The 20,768-nt window shown below is 38.0% G+C and overlaps 1 protein-coding gene and 1 pseudogene across 6 annotated transcripts in view; both read right to left on the reverse strand.

Annotated features, from left to right (window-relative positions):
• ZDHHC21 (zinc finger DHHC-type palmitoyltransferase 21) overlaps positions 1-11,807 on the reverse strand; it is a 72,673-nt gene extending 60,866 nt beyond the window's left edge. For 3 of the 6 annotated variants that reach the window (XR_001820651.2, XM_017514680.2, XM_017514682.2), the window contains exons 1-4: positions 11,561-11,706; positions 8,546-8,594; positions 4,306-4,438; positions 1,549-1,625 (exon numbers count right to left, since the gene is read on the reverse strand). The gene's annotated coding sequence lies outside the window, so the exon portion shown is untranslated. Of the gene's footprint in view, positions 1-1,548; positions 1,656-4,305; positions 4,439-8,545; positions 8,595-11,560 lie in introns of all 6 variants that reach the window. The other 3 variants (XM_017514681.2, XM_037733511.1, XM_037733510.1) reach the window with 3 other exon arrangements.
• Positions 11,808-18,691: 6,884 nt separating this feature from the next.
• Positions 18,692-19,559, reverse strand: LOC108293335 (annotated as a pseudogene).
• Positions 19,560-20,768: the final 1,209 nt, after the last annotated feature.

The following is a 20,768-nucleotide window of genomic DNA, read 5'->3' on the forward strand; positions in this document are numbered from 1 at the left end:
ATCCAAGCAATAACAAGTGACAACAATACTGCAAACAGAAGGAAGAGCAGGAGGTATATAAGAGTAGAAATTGTGGGAGGTATTACAACCTCCCATCACAAATCATAAAGCTTTCTGTGGAGAGTAAGTGGTAAGAAACATGGGCCTGTATCATGAAGGACATAAAGATGCCATGTTAGAATGCTAAGACTGAATTCTTTGGCAATGGAAAACTATTGATGCAGGGGATTAACAGGACAAAATGTGTACTATGAATAAATTATTGAAGCTCTGGTGTGAAGGATAAAATTAAAGACAGCGATCAGTTAGGCTAAGAGAAGACAAAAGCCAAAATTAGGTTTGCAGAAAGAACCAATTGTTAGACTCAAACCAGTGCATCTTTCTGGTTGATTAGATATTAGGTGTTACAGAGGAAAGTGTCAAGGGTGACTCCCAGATTTTCAGCCTATATCCCAGTCTACTTCATTCTAAGAATAATTCATCATCAACTGAAAAGCCTCAGTGTACCATCCTTTGGAGGCCCTGCCAATGTTCTTCAAAGCTATAAAGCTACTGAACAAACAAAAAAAGAGATTAAGGAATACTTAATTTTAAAGGAATACCTCCATTTTCTCATCCCTAAATCCTGCAAATATTGGAGTAGCAGGAAAAAACAAAAAACAAAAACAAGAACCCAAATGCAATACCACCCAATGGTTTAAATCAGATATGCTCTAACTTGTATATGAATTTTAAAACAGAAATAGTGCCTAGGTCACTAAAAAAGTATCATTTATTTATCTTTTAATTTAAAAATCAAAAGACAGATTGGTACCATTAAAATGAACAAAGAGAGAATAAAGCATGCTATTTAATTTACTAAGAGTCATTTTAATAAAGGAGTCTCAAATACAAATGGTAAGCTATCTACATAGCTAAAAAGAGAAATATTTAAGACAATGTTAATTTTTTAGTCTTGCCAATGATCAAGTGGTAAAAGAAATGACAAGTGCTCTGTCTCGCAACATGTTCGATATTATTAATTTTATGTACCTTTCTTTCTCTTAATGTTTCAGTTCTATTCAAGACTAAAAACAGAAAATGAATTTCACTAAGTATACAAGAGTAACTTCATTACTTATTTCTAAATTTATTAACATTAGAAACAGAAAAGTACATGAGCCAGCAAAACAAGTAGCAAAATTATCAAATACTCATTTTCGAACTCTATTTTTATTCTCCTCTACTAGAAAATAACAAATTTTTCCTTATCACTAGAAGAAATCTCTCACTCTCCTCTACTAGAGAATAACAAATTTTTCTTTATCGCTAGAAGAGATTTCTCACTCTCCTCTACTAGAGAATAACAAATTTTTCTTTATCACAAGAAGAGATCGCTCACAACAAAATATATTACATAGTGAAAAGTATAGTTTAAAATATGTTCATTCTTCCTGGATGTAAACATACAGAGATGACGGTCTCTAAAAGAGCAAGCATCTATAAGGAAAAGTGAGCAAAGGATAGAAAAATAAAACAACAAATAAGATGAATATATTTTTTAAATACCTGATTGGTAACACTTAGCGCCACATAGTCCTTTCAACTGGGTTGTAGAACACAAAACAGTGATCTTCCAAGAGCTCCTAATCAGATGACAAACCACAAATGCATAACTGGAAGAGTTGCAAGATCACTCCACTCAATTAACATCTACCAGGCGTGGCTTATGGTTGAAGATAAACTATTACACATCGTGAGCAACAACCAAACTGAACACGGTGCTGTTACTCGGTCTTAAGGAGAGCATTCATAAAATACTTTCATTAGCAGGAGATTCCGACATACTAATTTGTATATTAAATGGTGAGCTCATAACTCAAAACTCTGATTAAGTAACTAGTGGATATGCTGGTACTTCAACATTTTTTAAGATTGCCATCTGGTAACTATAGTTGACTACAGTGACTAAATGATGTAAATTACTACAGCACAAACTTTAAAAACAAATATAACTCTAATAAACCAGACTCAGTAAATATTTATAATGTTCAACTTATTCCAATGGAATTTCCACTATTTTTTGCCTTTTCAGGCAACTGTAAATATTTCACCACATATTCTCCTCAAGAAGAATACTCAAGTCAACGTGAAAATGACAGGAAACTATTATTGGACAGAAAACTATAACATCAAGATGTAGATTTTAGAAAATTGTAACAATTAGCCAAAATGATTACCAAGAAATCCATCCAAACATGTATGTCTACGCTTACAGTTTTACATGACTCTTCACCTCAGCCCAAGTGGTCTCGTTCTGTTCAACCATATTCCATCACTTGTTCCTCCTGTCTGAAATGTCCCTACCATTCTGCTTACTCCATCTAAATCTGACGCAGACTTCAAGGCCAATTTGAATCTCACTCTCCATTTGAAATTTTTCATGGCATCTCAGTTCACAATGATTTGTCTTTTTCTTCTAAATTTTATTAAAAGGAAAACTATTAGAATAGCAAGTGGTTTTATACTCTTGGAATAAGAAGGTCTTCACAATGAGGACCCATCGGCCATGTCCGTCCATATAAAAATTAACACATCTGAAGCCCAAAACACATGAAAAGGAAACTTAAAAGACAAAGCATTCCTGGAAAAAGTATTACAACACATGACCAGCAAGAGGCATATAATGTACATATATAAAAAAGCAATTCACAAAGAGAAAAAAATTCCAATGGCTAATCATTACTGATTAGGAAATGTGAAATAACAAGGGACATTCTTCATCTATTGTACTGAAAAACTTAGAAAGATAATATCCAATGTTGAGAGTGCACAGAAAAAAAGGACACTCTCATATGTTACTGGTAAGCATATAAACTAATACAATCATCTTGGGAGGGCAATTTGGCATTATGTATCAAAATGTAAAACCCTTTTACCCAGCAGTTTTATTTTAAGTATTACCTATAAAAGTACTTCTGAGACTGTATATATACATACAAGGATGTACAAAGATACAGGACTTTCTATAATCAAAAATATGGCACAATCCAAATGTCCATGTAGAGGAAAGGGAATGATCAAACAAATTCTAATGCACCCATAGTGCAGACTATTTCCAAGCTATTACAATTTGTTTTAAAGGCAGAAAAGAAGGCAGATTTAGATCTGCATATAACTACCCACAACATACTGTTGAATGAATAAAGCAAGTGATGTAGGCAAAATCCATTAGCCATGGAGAGGGAACAGATCTTAACCAGTTTTTTCTGGAGACAGACAGGGATAGGGAAGACTAGTAAGAGGCATGAGGGAGGTCTCTGTGGTGCTAATAAATATGTTTCTACTGATAATAGAGTCTGAGTTACAAAGATCTATGAATTTGTCAAAACTCAGCAAATGTACACTTAAGATTGTTGCATGTCATGGTATGTAAATTTACCTTTAAGAAACTGTAAACCAATATTGAGCTCTAGTTAGCAGTATGTATACTGAAGTATGTAGAGTGGAAGTATACTGATGCTGCAATTTACTTTGAAATGAATCCCCAAAATTAATAACAAAGTAGACAGAAAGATAGATGAGTATGTGCTGAAATTTGGTAAAAAGTTAAGAATTTAAGTGACAGGTATTCAGATGTTACACAATCAAATTCTTTCAATATTTCTGTTTGAAATTTTTCAAAATTAAGTATTGGGGGAAGCAAGTTATAAAATAGTTTATATTACATTTTTGTTAGAAAAACATGCAATGTATATGCATAAGTAATTTCTGCAAAAGTGCAGAAAAAAGGCTACAAGAAAGCAGATCAGACAAACTGTTATCAGTGGGCTGAGGGAGAAAGAAGTAGTCAGAAGGAAGGCTTTCAAATATTTGTGTGATCTTCTAAGTTTATCAACAATCATGTACTTCTAAATTCTTTTCAATTAACTGAAAAATAAAGACAGCCTAAGAGACACTAAACTTACAAACAAAATGTTTAATTTAGACCTCCCTGTCACTATATATTATCCTTATAGTAAATGCTTTTAAAATTCATGTTTTTAAAAATGAAGTGCAGAAGGACTCACTGTAAAGCCACATAAGACTTAAGAATCAGAAAGATGTTTACAAAACTCATATTATTTACAGATTATTTTTCTCTATGGAAAAAGTCTTATTTAAGAAAACAGGGTTAGTAAAAATTTAGTATGAAAACTTTTAAATAAACATAAAGTAACTACATTTGCTAACTGACAATTAAGTGCTTCTAAGCATAAGACTCTAAGGATACAATGGCACATAATTAAAAAATATATTAACATGTAAAATCAAAAGCAAACTTACCACTTGCAAATTCACTGAGATGTGCTGTAATTTTTCTGGTACCTGCATTTAGAGATTTTCTCTTGATTCATTCTTTTTTTAAATTATATCCCACCAAATGGATCTCTCTTCAGTAACAGTTCTCCGTGAGAACCTATTAATGGTTTAACAAATAATGATTTCTCACAAAGATTACAAATTATAAGCAACTAAATATTCTAATTGTGAAAATGCCAATTACAAATGTCTTAAATTTAGAAATAAGAAGAAATAATTCAACTCCATTTGATTCTGTGCCTTCATATCCCACTTATCTCCTCAGAATATGCATTTGATTACCATTACATATGAGAGTCTCTCTTTTAAAATCACCCACTTCCCACAAAATCAAATAAGCATCATATGTCCAGTATCTGGGCTTCATCACACACTTTGTTGACCACAAATCACAAAATAACAACAGACTCTGCTAGAAATATCTAATCACAATTCATAAACAAAGATAAACAGCTTCATATGGAAGTTTTAATTTAAAATGTTTTAAGAAAGTAATCCTCCTATAATGAAACCGAGAGTCAAACATAAAAGTCAATTTCTACAATTCAAGCTTTAAAAAATATTAATACTGTAAAGTGTTGTATATAACATATACTGACTCATTATTTTATTAATACAATCAACACTTCTTAGCTACTATACATACTATGCTTTCACATGGGATATAGATGAAAAAGAGAGGCTCCATCTTCAATGGAGACTGACTAGCAAATAGACAAGACCAGTAAGACAAGACAGAGGGCAAGGTGGCGAGACTGTATCTCATATGATAGAGATATTGGTTCATGGAATACAAAATGTATTTCTTACAGTAAATAGCCATCAGAAAAGATTCCTAAAGACAATAAAGCCTGTGAATTAGCTAGATGAAGACTGGAGGCTCTTCTGACCAAGAGAACAGAATAAGCAAAGGCATAAAAGTAGGCAGAGAAAAATCTAAGTAAATTGAAATAACAAGAACCACTGCATATAGAAAGGGTAAGATATTCGTCCTTTTGACCACAACCAACTCTAAGTAATATATTTTATAACATTACCAGTAAATACAGATATATATGAATAACTAAAAAAGTTTAATGAAGTGATATTTACCCTTACTATATATGACACACACTGATATTGCTATGTTATTTTACTTTTTTTTTTTTTTGATTGGGTCTCACTGTGTTGCCCAGGCTGGAGTGCAGTGGTTATCCCAGGTGCGATCACAGCACATTGGGCTCAAGCAATCCTCCTGCCTCAGCCTCCTGGGTAGCTAGCACTACAGTTGAATACCACTGCAACCTGTTTATTTTACTTTAATAAAAATGTATAATGCTGGTGACAGCCTACTAAATTGATTTCATGACCCACAGGTAGATCCTCAGATTGAAAAACACTGTTAAACCATGCCAATGAGTTTGGATTTCACCTTGAACACAGTGGAAAACCACTGAGGGATTTTAGGCAGTAAAATGCCATGATCAAATTTGTATTTTAGAAAGAACAGACACAATCTAAGGGCTGGATTTGGGTGGATTGATAAAGCACTAAGACTGACTACATGCAACTAGGTAGGCTGACTGTTACACTGGTGAGAAATGATAAGGACACATGGGGTAAGCACCCCCAAAATGGTAACTTGTAAGGGGAATGGGGTGTGTGTGTATGTGTGTGTGTGTGTGTGTGTGTGTGTTTTACAGGCTAAGCTTTCAAACACACCAAATATTTTTTTCCATAGTGTCAAGAGGAAATGCTTATTAGATGAATATATGAAATTTCAAACTTATTAATTACAGCTAAAAATGAATTTAGAAAGCAGTTACAGCTGTATACCTTTAAACATATTTATAAAACTTTTTGACTTCCGATATCATTCTACTCTACTCTGAAAACTGGTCAAGTGTGGCAGTTAAATAATTCTTCATAAAAATCAGGCTCTCGTTACCAATTAGGAATTTAATTTTTTAAATATCACATGTTCATTATCAACATATTAAAAAAATAATCTTCTACAGATGTTAAAAGAGAATGTTCAAATTATGATGCAATCTCTCATTCACTTTCCAAACTTATGTTTCTTTTCAAGCTTCAGTTTGACCATCTGTAAAATGGAGATAAAAATGTCAACTTATACAGTTGCTGTCACACTTAAATGAGAAATTGCCTGGCAAAGCAGCACCACCAAAATGCTAACTTTATAGGGGAGTCAAGGAGAGAGGAGAGGAAGGGAAAGTGAAAGATAAGTTTTACTTCCGGTTTTACAAATTCCAGAATGAAACAATGTTTCTGGGTCCCAATCATTTAAAGTAATGATACAATTTACCAATACCCCAGGGCCTACTCATGCCTGTAATCATAACACTTTGGGGGTTGAGTGGGGATAGGATTGCTTGAGCTAAGGAAATCCAAATCACCCTGGACAACATAGTCAGACTTCGTCTCTAGTTACAAAACAAACTAACAGGCGCTCGGTGCAGTGGTTCATGCCTGTAATCCCAGCACTGCGGGAGGCTGAGGCAGGAGGATCACCTGAGGTCTGGAGTTTGAGACCAGGTGAAACCCCATTTCTACTAAAAATACAAAACAATTAGCCAGGCATGATGGCAGGCGCCTGTAGTCCTAGCTACTCCAAAGGCTGAGACAAAAGAATCACTTGAAGCCGTGAGGCAGAGTTTGCAGTGAGCCGAGATTGCACCACTGCACTCCAGCCTGGGCAACAGAGTGAGACTCATCTCAAAACAAAATAAAACAAACAAACAGAAAACCAGTTGGATGTAGTGATACATGCCTGTAGTCCCAGCTACTTGGGAGGCTGAGGTAGGAGGATCACTTAAGCCAGGGAGATGGAGACCAAGGCTGCAGTGAGCTGTGACTACACTACACTCTAGCCTGGGCAACAGAGATCCTATCTCAAACAAACAAACAAACAAAAAGCACAAGAACAACAAAAAATGACCCAGTTATCTACTTTTCTAAAGTTAAAGTCTAGTAACAGTTTAAAAAAAAATTCAACTATTTCTGTCCTGCAGCTAATATCATATTACCATAGGGAAGCTGTGTTTCTACATCTTGGCTGAGGGGCTACCTTAAGCAGAAAACCCAAAACAGAGACTTGATCTAAAATAGAATGACTGAACTAAAGCCCCTAAACTAAATCACTTTCAACTAAAAACAAAGGAAAAAAGTGTGAAAGAAAATCAGTACTTGATTTCAGAAGCTAATGAAGAACGTATAATGCAAGCAGAAAATTCTGAACCAATTGCTGAGTTTTTCAGGAAGACTTAGTAAAAATGTGGATGGATAAAATGTCAAAGCATAACATACTTGCACCATCAATGGTTTCAAGAATCTACTCTGTAGACTAAGTCTTTAAATTACATTGTGGGCAAAACTGAGCATAAGCTGTTGCTCTTCTCATAAATTTGTTTTTGTGTGTACTATTCTCATGAGTGAAAAATAAATGTATATGTCTATAGTAATAGTACTACACTGCAGTATTATTAGTAATACTGTTAACACTATCCTACATTAGCAGTACTAATGCTACTAGTACTGCTAACACAGGCATCTACATTTATTTTTCCCTACTTGCATTAACTTGTTTTAACTTTAGAGAAAGTAGATAACTGGGGCACCACGGTTTTGTTCTGTGTATGTTTGTCTGAGACAGGGTCTCACTATGTTGTCCAGGCTAAAGTGCAGTGCTGCAATCACAACTCACTGCAGCCTCAGTCTCCATTCTCCCTGTCTCGAGCTCACATCATCAGAATCTTCTAAGAAAAAGTAGAAATAACTTGGGAGGTGTGGGACAATATGAATTAAAGACCACCAAATACTGTTTCAGTCAGTACCCAATGTCTCTGTGGGAATTTTCATTTAGGGAGGTAAGAGTTGGAAAAGGGACTAAAAGGGCAAAATTAAAAGCAGGATAGGGACAGGCAGCAACAGGTAACTTTTGTTCCAAAATCAGCACAAGGGAAAACCTTCAGATACAGTAAAAGCCAGAAATGAAGAGGCCAGGTTTTTCCTGGATATGAATCGAGTAAGTTCTTCCAAGACGGAAAGGAAGCCTGCTACTAACCTTCTAGTACCCACTGCACCAAGAGAGATTGGTGGGGGGGAGGGTGGAATAGGACACTAAATTAGATTTCCTTCACACCAGGCTTTACCAAAGCAGATATGATTTAAGAACACTAACACCACAAGAAAAATCTCTCCTCACCTGCTTGCTGAAGCTGAAAATCCTGCAGTAAGTGAAAAAGTTCTTCATTCTGTAATTACAGATAAAAGGCTTAAAATCAGAAGCCTGGTTGACATCACACTTGAGCATTTTACATTAGAATTAAAATGAAATTCATCAGTGAATGGAAAAATACCAATTTTACCCAACCTGCCCTTTTGTAGAACGAGCAACAGATAGGTAAAGAGAGTCTCTGAAATGGGGAAGAAGGTTAATCTACTGTGAGAAAAATAGCACAGAGGAAAAAGAAGACCGAAAGGCAGAAGACAAACTTCAAAATGTCACAACTTTGCCCAGGATAGATCTAAAAAGTAAAACAAATACAAAAACTACCATCATACTAAGGTATTTTTGTTCAGGGAGGGAGCTATCAGTGACCACAGCAATGATTCACATGCCTATGAAAATATGCTTTTTAAACTAGTCTGACTCAATTTATCAAGAATTCTTAAACAAATCACTATTTCAACAATAAAAACAACTGTTTTTCAATTTATTCTTGTCTTTCACCTATAGTTTTCACTTTACTAAGTTATTTAAGCACTCATTATTCTACTAGATGCTAAATTGCCTATTATATCTAGTGCACCTGAAAAGTTGAATCTGAGCCCTAATGTTTTACTTAAATGACATAAAATGTTACATTCCTTAATTTAAAAGTAAAACTAAATTTAGGGAACAACCTCTTGGCAATTAAAACAGCCTCTTCTCTGCCTTACCTAATTTGCTGGATAGTTTTTGATAGTGCCACTCTGTTGCTTTCTATGCTGAAAAAAAGTTTTCATTGACTCACATTCAATTACAATTCCAGAAAAAAAAAGCTCCATGGAGACATTACTAAACTTCTCAAGCAGTTTCTTCACAAAACCACAGCATTATTTTATTCATGCGCTTTTCCACAAGTTCTGAATCGGTCATTACTAATTAAAGACATGAGGCAGTAGGCAAATAAGCAAAAATGTTATGATTCATTAATTAATTCTTGTCTCAGAACTACCTGTTAAGCTGATGATTATGTGTATGCATTTTTAAATGCTTAGATTTCTCTTATTAAACAAAGCACCGCATAGGCAAAAGTGACACAGTCCTCATCATTTTCTTTAAATGATGCTCTATTCGAACTACAGCTTCTCAAGTATGCTAACAGAAATCTCAACAGTGTGAAAGGATCTAATATAATTGTTTCCATCGAAAATGATGAATTCTGGAACAGTACCACACCAAAACAACTATGGAATTATAGATTTTTAACATATATATATATATATATATTTTTTTTTTTTTTCGAGACAGAGTCTTGCTCTGTCGCCAGGCTGGGGTGCAGTGGCGACAGTGCGGTGGCGCGATCTCGGCTCACTGCAACCTCCGCCTCATGGGTTCAAATGATTCTCCTGCTTCCGCCTCCCGAGTAGCTGGGACTACAGGCGCGCACCATGAGGCCCAGCTAATTTTTGTATTTTTAGTAGAGACGAGGTTTCACCATGTTGGCCAGGATGGTCTCGATCTCCTGACCTCGTGATCTGCCCGCCTCAGCCTCCCAAAGTGCAGGGATTACAGGCGTAAGCCACTGCGCCCAGTCTTAACTTATATTTTGATATAATTTTACAAATACTTCATAAATTTTTTAATGTACCTTCAACACGTTAAAGGGTTGTATATTATTCAGAAACAGAATATTTTCCAAGTAAGCATGGAAAAGCTAAAATACGCCTTAAAGAATTTCGTCTGACTCCCTGATGGTACAGAGAAAATAACATGGGTCACTGCCCTACCCACGACCACACAACTGGATAGTGACAGAAAAGGGACTAGAATCTAGTTTTTCTTTCCACAACACCAAATCTCATTTGGCTGTTTCTTTCCAATCGATTTCTCACCTCAATTCTTCAAATATCTTTTTGCCTTTTTAAGAGATGGCACAACTAAGGAAAAACAGAGCATCTCTTAGAATTTTATCTTTAAGTAAAATCTGACGAGTTGGAAGAAATTTAATATTACACCAAAAGCTTTTTAATCCAGGAATGGCGCATACTAAACAGTCATCAAACGGTGTTATTATTTTTACCACAAGGAAAGCAGTGAATTTTTTAAAGTGCATATATTAGCATAGCAGGCTGAGGACCTATTTAACACATCTTTTTAACTTGCACTTAATTATCCTTAGTCGCCTTTATTTTAGACTGTAACTTTACATTATAATTTATAACCTGCCCACAATGACCTTGATTTTTTTTTCTCTTGTACTTTTAGGGACTGCTATATTACAGTATTTCAAAGTAACAATTGGTCATGTCCTCTCAGCCCTGGTGATACAGACATCCTGCCTGAGTCTCAAGGGATCTTAAAAATGTGACCCACATAGAGCTTGAAAAAGACCATAACTTAAATGGTCTCTGCAATTAAAATCCAGCGATCTATTACAGTGAATAATAACAAGTGCAAACTGCTGCTATCCATAAGACATTTTCCTGTAAACCTCTGGATCGAGAGGAGAGGAGTGAGAAGGTCAATAAAGGAGCAAACTGTCCTCCTGCTAGTCTGCAGCTTCACACCAGAGGTCTGGAATGAATGAAAAGCTCTGGAATAACACAAGAGAACCCAGGATCCCAGTGCAGGTCTCCAGGCGGCGGTGCGGAGAGAGAAACTGTAGTTTACAGGCGAGTCATTCAGGATACAGATTTTTAAAAAAATCATAACTAGCCAACATCGTCTCGTCTCGACTCGAGCAGGAGCTACCCACCCCCAGTTGAGGGAGGGGCACTTAGCAGGTGGCTCCAGCTCTAGTAGAAGACGCTCTCAGAAAGGCCAGGCCCGGGGTGGGGAGGCACCGAGACAGGTTCCAAGCAGGGCAGGTGCGTGGGGCGTGCAGGGACAGGTGAGGACGGCCCGGCACGGAGGAGCGGCGGGCTGGCCCGGCGGGGCGGGGCGGGGCGGAGCGGAGAGGAGCGGGGGCCGCGGGTGGGGGCGGCCGTTTCGCCCCCGCGCCCGCACACTCACCGTAGCCACTGGCTCGCCTCTCGCCGCCGCCGCTCTCGCGACCGCCAGCAGCTCTTTCCCCTCCTCCTGCGGCGCCACCTCCGCCTCCTCCGGCGCCGCCGCCCAGACCGGGCCGCGCTCCCCTTCCGCTTCCGGGAGCCTGAGCGCCTGGACCGGCCGAGTGGGTGTCCGCATGCCCGCGCACCCGCGCGGGGAGGGACCGTCTGCTGCCGTCGCCGTCTCCCTTCGCTCCCCGGAGCCGCGATGGCAGCCGCTGAGGGCCGAAACTCCTGCAATCGCGCCGCGGCCCCGAGCCGCGGGCCCCGTCGGACCGCACTGGCCTGAGCGCTCGCACCTGGTGTGCAAGGGCGCCTCTGCCCCTCCCCAGCGCTGTTCGAGCCGTCCTTCTCTTTGTCCCCATATCCTCACGGCTCCCCTCTCCCGAGAGACAGGATGGGGGCCTTAGCTGAAAAGACTGCAAGTATCCTTCCTTCAGGGAATGTGGCCGGCAGGCCTCTCTCCCCGCTGGCGTTCTGGATGTCCCATGGTACCTTGCTTCAAAGCGCGCTCTGCAGCATCAGCATCCTCTGGGAACTCACAGTCTTAGAAATGCACAGTCTCAGGCCTGCGGAATCAGTAGCTGCACTTCAGCAAGGTCACCAGGTGACTCCTGGGGTGCACCGTAAAGATGGAAAAGCACGGCACTGTAGTGCATGGTCTCGTCCACTTCAGACCCTCTATGGGGTTGCCTCACAGCCCAGGATTTTTCCTGTTCCTGTCCTCAACCTAAATTCACACCCAAACAATCTTTTCTTGTATTCTGGGAGACCTCCAAAAGTTTCCCATCCCTGCAAAACCGTCAACTTTTGGACTCAGCGATGCAAGTAATCCACCTCGCAGTCTAACCTGGTATCTTCACCACCAGAGATCTACTAACTTTCCCACCTCACCCCAGCTGAACAGTGTTTGAGGAAGGTTAAACCGTTTGCAGTAATGTGGAGCTAGATCTTTGTGCCCACGTGCCACAGGAGCAGGCAGTGTGTTGGTGGAAGAAATATTACCTGTTGTATAAAATCTGTACTCCTTATAAGATGTGATTAAAAGTCCTCCACAGACACATCCCTACCTACCTGTCCAGTCTTAGCTCCAACTAATTTGGTTCATTTCCCCATCCTAGAATGCCCTGCTCTCTGATGATCTTACCCCATCCAGATTTGAGAGTGGAAATCTTGCCAACCCAGAGTTCTCTCACCTCTGCGCTTAAATAGCACACATCGTTGCTTGTTTGGGACCTTATATTATCTTGTATTGCTAGGGATTTTTAAACATGTTATGGCTGGTTTCTCAACTAATTACAAACACCCTGTGACCTTAAAGAGTTTGGTTAGTGGTTATCAAAGTGGGATCCCTAGACCAGCAGCATCAGCATCACCTGGCAACTTATGAGAAATCCATATTCTCTGGTCCCGCCCCAGATCTACGGTAGTAGAAACTGTTTAGGTGTAGCCCAGCAATCCGTGATCTAACAAGCCTTTTAGATGGTCCTAATACACACTCAAGTTTTAGAATTACTGACCCATATTACTAAATATCCCCAAAAGAACCCAGTAGTAGGAATTGATTTACCTATAAACAGGTTTTATTGCCTTTCGGGTTAATAAATACACCCCCGCATTTATGCGTAGCTAGGTTGAAAGACTAGTTACAATTGCTTTTCGTAGAATTACCTTTATTTTTCATAAATCATTTGAAATAGAAGTTTTGTAACTTTGTTTGAAAAGAAGGAAATATTGCATATAAAGAATCACTCTGAAGGAAGAGGAAATGTGGAATCCCCCCACCTGAATTCACCTTCCCGATTGCATATTAAATGTGGAATCTGCCCCCGCCACCCAAATCCAACTACTTGAGCTGCATATTATTTTTCTTTCTCTTCAGATAGCCCTGTGAGAGGGAATAATTTGTGACAAGTGATCTCAAAAGTGCCAAAATAAGAATTAGTTGACAGGTCCATGAAAGCACATGACAATTGGAGGTGTATGGATTTTTCAATCCCTTTTTAAAATAAGTTAACCTGTATTTTATCAGCCAAATCAACTCCACAGAGAATTTTCAAGGAAGGGAATAGAAGGATAGAAGAGGCAGGAGAAAACATCCTCGAAAAGATGAACCTTTTTAGCCTGGGCATTTCAGAAGTATAATCAAAGGCCTGCCTATCCCTTACATTGAAGATCAAGTCATCTAGTTCTATCATTCATGCTAAGCATTGGTTATATTGTATTGCAACCCATATATTCAGACACCTGGGTAACAATAAGGGAGTGAAGGAGATGTGGCATCAGGTAATCTTTTGAAGAGATTTTCTCTTTACTGGGCATATTATGAAAAGACAGTATAGATCATACCACATTTTTTCCATCCAGAATTCTAATCTACTTCATGGGGCCTGTGACAAACTGAATGTGATTATTCAAATATTTATCTGGAAGTAGAAAAAGTAGACAAGGACAAGTAGGATTGCTGCCACTGCCAACCAAGCTTCTAACAAAGGCACAGTCAGGGCATTTATGAAGGTAAACACAGCCAACTCCTGTGCTTCTGTGCTGTGGCTAGGGAGGATCTGGATTTTAGTGCAATTTCCAAAAGTCAGTGCAGTCCAGAGTTTAATCAGTACTGGCTAATAGCCCTTGGCAGCTTTGGATGGATGGCGTCCTCCACCTGCCCAGCTGGGTACGATGCCTTAAGCACCCACATTTGACGCATACTCATGATTTCTTGGTTGCCTATAGTTGTCTCTCCCATCTGTTTGAGTGGCAGAGTGCCTGTGCCACAACAATCTAATATTCTAAAAGTTGTTCTTAACCTCTTTTGGGTTACACATCTCTTTAAGCATCTGATGAAAGTTGTGGAGCACAGCAAAGTGCACACACAATTGTGGACTGCAGCAAAGTATACACACACACACACACACATATATATATGAACATACATATTTATATATGTGACGTTTCACAAGTTGCCCCATCTTCCTGTTTTCAAAGGATCACAGCGAAGCCAGGAACTTCAGGCTAAGAAATATTCCTAGGATGTACAGAGTAGGTAAAATAAACATTTTTCCCCAAATATCAAGGAAAACTAAAAGAAAAAAAAAAACACTGTGTACTTAAGAGAAAAAAGCAGTAGCAATGCTAAACAGAGTTACAAGCAATGTTCTATGGAAATACTAATAAAGAAACTACTAGTTTCAACAGGATGGTTCAAGGATGGCTTCTTGGAGAATGGTTCTTGTATAAGGCAAGTGAGAATAGGATTTTAAGTGATGGAAAGGAGGGAAAGAAATTTCAGGAGGAAGGAAAGTATGAGCAAAAACATAGAGAAATGAAAGTGCAAGAATCCCTCTGCTGTGGCTCAAAGGTAGGATACCTGGAAAGAGAGAGGGCTGGAAAGGTAGAACAGATTCCAAGTATGGTAAGCCTCAAAAACAATGCTATTCCCAGTGAAGAGCCCTTAGACTTTTGGTGAAAGGTGATGGCCCACTCCAAGCTGGAAAAGACTATATTAGTGAGGACAGTGGCATTATCAAAAGGTAGAGTAGCAGGGCATCTGGAAAGGTTGTAAGTATTCTACATTGGAACCTGTTAGTGAGCCACATTGCTTTAAAGACCTCAACTTTGGATTGTTTGATGTTGGCTCTAGAAGTTTCTATTAAATTGTAACGAACCTGAGATTTTTACACTCAGCTAAATGCTAGTAGGGAAATGCATCCCAGTGAATCTTCTGATGAGTTATGAGTCCAGGATGCTGAAAGAGTTAAAATCTGTTTTGGATTAAAAGAGTGAGAATCAATTTGGACTGAAAAGAGAAAAGAAGCCCTGCCACTAATCAGACAGGGAGTACAGACACAGATAAAGCCAGCTGCAAAATTAACAGGAAACACTTTCTGCCAAAGTCATACAGCAGTTATAAAATGCCGTAATAACCCCCTCTTTGGGTGATTGCTGACTTCTTACCAATGATGCCCCAGACTGCTGGCTATTTTCGTTTATTGCTAGAGATGCCCAATTGCTCAGCCATCATCCCCTCATGACAGCATCCAATCTTAGTTAAATCTCTCTTTTCCTAATCCCACCTCAAACAACCAATCCAAAATGGATTCCTTCTTCCCTTAGACGCTCTTCAAAATTCTTCAATGGAAGTTCAATTTACAAAAGACACCTCCTTCCTCCCTCTTGCCTAGGAGTGACATCTCTTTCTGTAAGGCAATAAATCTGAGTTTGTTAGGCTACAGGCATAATCCTCTAGGTTTTAACACCCATTTGATGATGAAAGTTTTCCACTGTCAGGACTCAAAGTCAAGAAAGACTCTCCCTTTCTGTGTCAATAGCACAAAAAAGTAGCTGCCATTTCAAGTAATGAGAATCATAACTTCACACAGGGACTTTTCCAATATGGGAGGAAGCAATAATGCTTTGAGTGGGTCACTCTTATCCCTCATCCTTTGAAGAAGTGTGGATTGATGTAGAAAGCAGGGGAAGCTGGTTCTTTCTAAAAAAATTTCTGAGTAGAATCTATTTACAACAGCTTAATTTAAGTAAATAGAACTAACAGAGTCTCAAGACAATAAGGAAGTAAAATGGGTCTAGAAAAATGATTTTAAAAGTCCTTCCCTATCAAAATGTAAATAACGTATTTAAAGTAGGACAATGTTGATGATGCCAACCTCTTTGCATGAAAGACACAGATTGAGTGAGATTTTTGTTGAGAAAGTTTATTATAGAAAAAATAGGAAAAAGGAAACAAATGTTCTTGCAACAGATAAATAAAGTGGGCCTCTACAGCTGACCTAGGGAAGCAAGTTTAAGGTTGCAATATGGCTTCAGGGAATCTCTGCCAGCGGGAATAATCAAGAACATAAGTGTGTATTCCTACAGCACTGAGTTCAGGTTGTCATTATTTTTCACCTGTACTACAGCAGTAGTCTTCCTATCTCCAATCTTGTCCCCACCCCATCCATTTTGCACAATATCACTCACGAAGTCTTCAACAAAAACATACTATCATGTTTATCACTCTGCCTATGTAAATAACATTTTATTGTTGCATGGCCATGTCCATTCATTAGATATTGTCTATGACTACTTGGCAATCCGTTGACAGAACTAAATCATTCCACAAAGACTAGAGCACAAAGCTAAAACTATGTGTGGCTGGGTGTGGTGGCTCATGCCTGTAATCCGAGCACTTTGGGAGGCCAAGGCAGGAGTTTGAGACCAGCCTAGCCAACATGCTAAAACCCTCTCTCTACAAAAAATGCATAAGTTGGCCAGGCGTGGTGGCACATGCCTGTAGTCCCAGCTACTCGGGAAGCTGAGGCAGGAGAATCACTTGAACCTGGTAGGTGGAGACTGCAGTAAGCTGAGATCATGTCACTGCTCTCCAGCCTGGGCAACAGAGTGAGATTCCATCTCAAGAATAAAAAAATAACAACAAAACTAAATCTGATCCTTTAAAGAATGCATCTAAAAGAGCCCTGGACCCCTAATTTGTGATTTTTCCCTCCAGATCAAGGGTTACAAAACAGGCATCCTTCAGAATATATTTTGTTTGACAGGCAGAATGGCTTGTACTCTTTTGAACTGGAAAGCCTTCAGGAAGTACTTACTGGCTATCAATGACCCTACCAGCTTCCCACATTGTTACCTGCTGGGTATGTGAAAAGAGTGACACCCCATTTTTCATATTATAAACCCAGTATTTACTTATAAATTTAGTTGTAGTCATGGAGCAAAAATTTTAATATTATAAATGATGCTAAATCTTCCTAGTTATGTCTCTAATTTGGGAAAAATACATCAAACAAAAAAGTCTCATTTTCATAATACTTTCTTACATAAATTATGAAAGACATTTGTGTATATATATCCTCTTAAAAAGAATGCTGTTGTGAGTAACCTGCAATCTGAGCTAAATAAACTATTCATATAGAAACCTGCTATATACAAGTCTTAGCTTCCAAACGGTGGCTTTCAACTTTATTCATATATGTAACATGAAAATTCTCAACTATTTGAATTAAAGGGAAGGTGACATTAATAAGGCTAACAAAATAACAAGTAGCAAATGTTTTCTTCCAATCCTAAAGAATGAAGCAAAAAGGGAGATATCTTGTAAGACAGATTAAAAAAGAGGAAGAATTTCAAGTAAATGTGGCCTTGGACCTTGTACACTGCTACTCCCTAAAATTGCACAAGGTAAAGGCCACAAAATGCTTGTTCCTTCAAGGAAAGCAAAGTAGAAAACATAAAAGGAAATATAAAAATGTGCAGTTATGAGAGAAATTAAGACATGATGATACTAACTCCAGTCCGCTGCTTAAAAAACACCAAAGAATAATAAATGAATTAAAAAGACAGTAATCTATTAGGTCTTTTTAAAGTTATACACAAATAAAAAACTAATCTCTAATTCTTTAGAGGTTTAAATTTGACAGAGAATATCTATTTACCTTTGAATTTGTCTCGCTTCTTTAAACAACTGAATCCCATCTAAATAAATATTTTAAAATTCTTAATTATGAAGGCAAGGTTTTTAGCTATGCTTTGATAGGGCTATATATATTAATAGTAAAGGTTCACTGCATTAATCTCATCAATATCATGGTTACTGCAATCTAGTTCATTTTATAAGCGTTAATCAATTTGGCCTTCACCATACTACATTATTGCAATGCCAACAATATTGGGTAAACTTTTCAAGACAATTACATTGAAATGGTTAATTTGAAAGTTTTTAGTAACAGGAGGAAAGGGGAGAATTAAACACATTGAAAATTTGTTCCAACACAAAACAGAATGTCCAGGATCCTATATAAATGAAAGTATCAGCAAATAGGGTACTATCTTGGTCTATGAATGATGTTCTCTACAATGGACTTACAAGTTTTTAAAATTCCACTAAGAAGACACTGGCTAAAGCTTATCTCTGGCATATTTCTAAAAGCACCTGTTAGTAGCTTTGCTATAAAACTGATTTAAGGTAGATATTTTTTTCAGTAGCATTTAGAACAACCCAACACTTGATAGAAGTAGTTCAGCACAGTGTATTAAAACATAATTGTACAACATTGTATAAATTAGCTGCAATTTTCAGTAGCTATGTAACAGAATTATAATGTTCTCCTAAGCCATATACATGTCTCATATATACAAGTCAGAGTGTTTTTTTTTTTAATATTCTTCTCCAACTATAATGGGAGGAGAATCTGCCTGTATTATGTCTGCTGGTGTTTGAAAAATGTGAAACAGAGCTCTTAGCTTAAGCTGACCTCCCCATGCAGCTGTGTTTACAATATCATCACAGTACTTCTGAAACTATTCTGGAGTATACATATGTCCTGTATTAGGGTTTGTTAAAAATGGCAGAAAGTCTTCCACATGGCTTTACATATACTCAGCAGTCTGACTTCTTAAGGCAACCACAGTCAGAGCACAATCCTTTCAACTGATTTCCAGTGACTCTATACATACAGTGGCCATCAAATGGAATCTGTTTAATTTCTAACTGTCTAGCTGCCAATATTTGAGCAAGTTTTTCACTTTCCATATGTCTGGCTCCTGATAAGTTTCAATTTCAGTTTCAGCTACCTTTTTCCAATGCAGCTTTTTCCCCCGTCTCTTTTGTGCTTTTGATATCCAAGATGGCTGATTCTCAAGTACAAATTTGAAATGTTAAGAGCAACAGAATCTATCTTATTCTCCTTAGTAGTCAGCTTTGATTGCTCCAGTTCCTCTCTATGTTTCTGTTCCGTTTCTTTTTCCAACTTAGCCACACCTTCAGTGAGTTGCTTCCTCTTCTTGTCATTCTTGGGAACAGCATTCTTCATACTATGAACCTTGGCTTGCAACTCCTTCTCTTTGTGATGCCTTCTTACCAGCTGCTCTTCCTCATCAAGCTCTTCAGTCAAGACCGCCTCCGTAATGACCAAGTAGCCTAGCACACACGCTGGAAGAAACTGCACCATCTGCTCCTTTCCCACTTTTTGCTGTTTGGGAAGATCCTGGAGATAAAACTCTACAAAACCACATAGGCAAATAATAAAATGGGGACAACCTCAGATTTAGAAAACCCTTTACCCAGAAATCATACCCAGGCCTGGATTTGTGAAAGCCAGCATTCTGAGAGAGTCTTTCCTGAAACTATTTGATCACAGTTGTACTGTCATTTATTAATTACCACGGGAACCACCAGCTGTCATCATGAAATCTTTTATAGGCACACTGTAAATATTAAAAGAGCATATTAAAATTATACCTTATGCAGCAGCAGCTGATGCTATGTTATGAAGACAATATTAGAGAGCATGCAGAATTATCACACTACAACTCCCATGATTTCTATTCCTTACAGCTGCCCTGAAGCATGAAGCTGGGCCACAATTTTAACTCTTTAATCACAGAGGGGAGTAATTTGATTGATCATTTACACTGAAGCAAACTTTATTACTTAAACCAGGTTATGTAGTTAATTATAGAGATGCCTTTTTGTACATTTGCCAGTTAACTTTTTATTATAAAAATGAGGGCAGGAGGATTTTCTTTGAAGTTTCCTAGGGCAAGAAAAAGTGTTTCCCTTGTCTTATAGTTGAAATCAGTGTGTAGGAGTGGCTCCTAGGACCCACATAACATATCTGGCTTAGTTTAGACTGTGTGTCAAGTGCAATGGCCATTCCGGCAAGATAGGATATTTGTCTGATGTACTTTGTGACGTCAACCCAGCATTAACTCGAGGCTTATTTGGGTTGTCTCATAGGACCTGCTGCTTGCTCCCCCAAAATCTTCTCCATTGTCGCATCATAATGTCTGAAACTTGTTCTACTGTACTTAAGACAGACAACTAGATCCAGAACCTTCTGTTAAAATGCAAAATATAGATGATATTTTAGAAATATTGTTAATTATCTTAGGAGTGATTAGAGTATTCTTATTATATAGGAGGATATTCTTATTTGTAGGAGATGCATGCTGGAGTATTAAAGCCGAAGTGTCTTGATATTTGAAATTTACTTCCATGTGTTCGAATGATACAAAAATATGTAGTGAATACACATATATACTCATTCATATAAGTTGAGATATAAAGCAGATATGGCAAAATGCCAACAAATTGTTGGATTAAGGTAGAACGTATAGAAGTATTTTTAGTACTTTTTTCCAGCTTTATTTGAAAATCT

This window comes from Cebus imitator, unplaced genomic scaffold, assembly GCF_001604975.1.
Source record: "Cebus imitator isolate Cc_AM_T3 unplaced genomic scaffold, Cebus_imitator-1.0 Scaffold533, whole genome shotgun sequence".
NCBI lineage: Eukaryota > Metazoa > Chordata > Mammalia > Primates > Cebidae > Cebus > Cebus imitator.